The 3,837-nt window shown below is 44.1% G+C and overlaps 1 pseudogene; it reads left to right on the top strand.

The window, feature by feature from the left end:
* The first annotated feature begins 217 nt into the window (after positions 1-217).
* On the top strand, positions 218-1,822 carry LOC129496927 (stress-induced-phosphoprotein 1-like; annotated as a pseudogene).
* The last annotated feature ends 2,015 nt before the right edge of the window (positions 1,823-3,837 follow it).

The following is a 3,837-nucleotide window of genomic DNA, read 5'->3' as shown; positions in this document are numbered from 1 at the left end:
TTTATATTTGTTTGTCTTTGTATTTTTTCTTTTATTTTTCTGATTCCTGGCCTCTTCAGAATTGTCTAGCATGTATTTTGCTTGGATCATGGTTGATTTTTTTGACTCTGCTCACTGGTACAGCCATTCTGCATTAGACAAAATGATTAGAAAGAAGAATTCAGGGTTGGAAGCATGGAGCGAAGGGAGTCGATTCAACGGGGTTCTGGGCCAGGCTATGGAGCAGGTAAATGAGCTGAAAGAGAAGGGCTAAAAGGCCACCCTGAATGTGGGCAACAGCGATGACGTGCTGCAGTGCTACTCTGAGGCCATTAGATCCCCAGAACCACATGCTCTACAGCAATCACTCCATAGCCTAACCAAGAAAGGGGACTACCAGAAGGCTTAGGAGGATGGCTGCTAAACTGTGGACTTAAAGCCCGGCTGGGGCAAGGGCTATTCGCGGAAGGCTGTGGCCCTTGAGTTCTTAAACCGATTTGAAGAAGCCAAGCGAACCTACGAAGAGGGTTTAAAACATGAAGCAAATAATCCTCAGCTCAAAGAGGGCTTACAGAATATGGAGGTCAGGTTGGCAGAACAGAAATTCATGAACCCTTTCAACATGCCCAATCTGTACCAGAAATTGGAGAGTGATCCCTGGACAAGGATGCTGCTCACTGATCCTACCTACCGGGAGCTGATAGAGCAACTAGGAAACAAGCCATCTGACTTGGGCATGAAACTGCTAGATCCCCAGATCATGACTACTCTCAGCATCTTACTGGGGTGGGAGAAGGAAGTTGCAACACCTCCCCCGCCTCCACCTCCCAAGAAGGACACCAAGCCAGACCCAAAGGAAGATCTTCCAGAGAATAAGAAGCAGGCTCTGAAAGAGAAAGAGCTGGGGAACGAAGCCTACAAGAAGAAAGATTTTGACACAGCCTTGAAGCACTATGGCAGAGCCAAGGACCTGGACCCCACCAACATGACTTACATGACCAATCAAGTAGCCGTGTACTTCGAGAAGGGTGACTACAGTAAATGCCGGGAGCTTTGTGAGAAGTCCATTGAAGTGGGTCGGGAAAACCGAGAAGACTATCGACAGATTGCCAAAGCTTATGCTCGAATTGGCAACTCTTACTTCAAGGAAGAAAAGTACAAGAATTCCATCCATTTCTATAACAAGTCTTTGGCAGAGCACCGGACCCTGATGTGCTCAAGAAATGCCAACAGGCGGATAAAATTCTGAGGGAGCAAGAGCAGCTGGCTTACATAAACCTGGATCTGCCTTTGGAGGGGGAGAACAAAGGCAATGGATGTTTTCAGAAAGGGGACTATCCCCAGGCCATGAAGCATTATACAGAAGCCATCAAATAGAATCCAAAAGATGCCAAATTGTACAGGAAACAAGCTGCCTGCTACACCAAACTCCTGGAGTTTCAGCTGGCGCTCAAGGACTGTTGAGGAATGTATCCAGCTAGAGCCAGCCTTCATCAAGGGGTACACTGGAAAGCAGCTGCCCTGGAGGTGATGAAGGACTACATGAAAGCCAGGGATGTCTACCAGAAGGCATTAGATCTGGACTCCAACTGTAAGGAGGTGGCAGACGGTTACCAGTGCTGTATGATGGTCCAGTACAACCTCCACAATAGCCCCGACGATGTGAAGTGACAGGCCATGGCTGACCCTGAGGTGCAGCAGATAATGAAGTGACCCAGCCATGCAGCTCATATTGGAGCAGATGCAGAAGGACTCTCAGGTGCTCGGCGAGCACTAAAAGAATCCTGTAATAACACAGAAGATCCAGAAGCTGATGGATGTGGGTCTGATTGCAATTTGGTGATGACTTGCTCATCGTCCCCTTCCCTTCACCCTCATGTGGAAAGAGGAGCTGGGGCTGTGGCAAGCAGCGCAGAGCAGAGGGGAGAGCAAGGGAAAGTGAACAGCTTCTCTCTACATATTTATATAGACTATGTGGAAGACACAGAGACTCCTACTCATGTCACTCCCACCGCCGCTGCCTCTGGGCCCTCCCAGCACACGCATGGTCTCTTCTGCCCCTGGGGTTCCCTGTTCCCTTCCCCAACCTCAGTCACTGTCTCAGCTGCTCTCCTATAGTTGGTTATTTTTTATTTGGGGCAGGGGGCATGTATGAGGAGGCGGGGGCTGTTCTTCCCAACCTCAGGTCCCAACTGTCCTCCTCACATTGTTAACTCCACATGCCCTTCTCCAATAAAACAAGCCAGTTGAGTGTGGTTATACAAAGAAAAAAAAAAGAAGAAGAAATCACCAAAAAAAAAAAAAAAAAAAAAAAGAGCCAGAGGTATAACACTCTCCGCCACAGATCTAATGGATATGAATTTAAGCAAAATGTTGGAGTTTAGGATTACAATTATAAAGTTACTAGTTGGGCTTGAAAAAAGCATAAAAGATTCTAGAGAATCTCTTAGTGCAGAAATGAGATCTAATCAGGGCAAAATTAAAAATCCTTTGAGATGCAGTCTAACCTAGATGCTCTAATAGCTAGGGTAAATTAGGCAGAAAAGTGAATAAATGACATAGAAGACAAGTTGATAGAAAGGAAGGAAGCTAAGGAAAATAGAAAAACAACTAAGAGCCAATGAGGAGAGTTTCTGAGAAATAAGTGATAGTTTGGGGGGAAAAAATAACATCCATATTATTGGAATTCTTGAGGGCATGGAGAGAGAAGTCCACAAAGTATATTTGAGCAAATAATAGCTGAGAACTTTCCTAATCTGGGGAAGGCATTCATATCCAAAAGATAGAGAGGATCCTTCCCAAAATCAACAAAAGCAGATCAACACACTGACATATAATAATGAAGCTTGCAAATTTTACAGATAAAGAGAAAATCCTGAAAGCAGCTCAAGACAAGAGATTCCAAACATATAGTGGGAGAAATATTAATTAACAGCAGACCTATCCACATAGACCAGGCAGGCCAGAAAGGGCTGGCATGGTACATTCAAGGTACTAAATGAGAAAAATTTGCAGCCGAGAATACTTTATCCAGCAAGGCTGTCTTTCAGAATGGAAGGAGAGATAAAGAGCTCCCAGGATAGACAGAAACTAAAAGAATATGTGACCACCAAGCCATCCCTGCAAGAAATATTAAGGGGGGATCCTGTAAGCAAATATGGAGCCCAAATAAACAGAGACAATCTGCAGAAAAAGGAAATATACAGGTAATACAATGGCACTGAATTCATATCTTTCAGTAGTTATTCTGAATGTGAATGGGCTAAATGCTCCAGTCAAAAGACACAAGATATCAGACAGGATTAAAAATCAAGACCCATCCATATGCTGTCTACAAGAAACTCATTTTAGACCTAAAAACACCTTTAGACTGAAAATGAGGGAGTGGAGAACTATTTACCATGCATATGGACCTCCAAAGAAAGCTGGGGTAGCAATCCTCATATCAGATAAATTAGATTTTAAACCAAAGACTGTAGTAAGAGATGAATAGGGATACTATATCATACTTACAGGGCCTATCCAACAAGAATATCAACAATTATTAATATGTATGTCCCTAATGTGGGAGCAGCCAATTATACCAACCAATTAATAACCTAAGTAAAAAAACACATATATAATAATACACTAATAGTAGGAAACGTCAACATTCCACTTTCAGCAAGGGACAAATCTTCTAAGAAGAAGATCAAATGGTACTATCCCTATAGCTCCAATTAGAATTTCTATCAAGGGCTTTCAGGATGCCTGGTGGCTCAGTGGTTGAGTGTCTGCCTTTGGCTCAGGGTGTGATCCTGGGTGCAGGGTTCTAGTCCCACAACAAGCTCCCTGCAAGGAGCCTGCTTCTCCCTCTGC

This window comes from Nyctereutes procyonoides, unplaced genomic scaffold (assembly GCF_905146905.1).
Source record: "Nyctereutes procyonoides isolate TBG_1078 unplaced genomic scaffold, NYPRO_anot_genome, whole genome shotgun sequence".
NCBI lineage: Eukaryota > Metazoa > Chordata > Mammalia > Carnivora > Canidae > Nyctereutes > Nyctereutes procyonoides.
The sequence above is the reverse complement of the archived record's forward strand: the minus strand, read 5'-3'. Positions and strand labels throughout refer to the sequence as shown.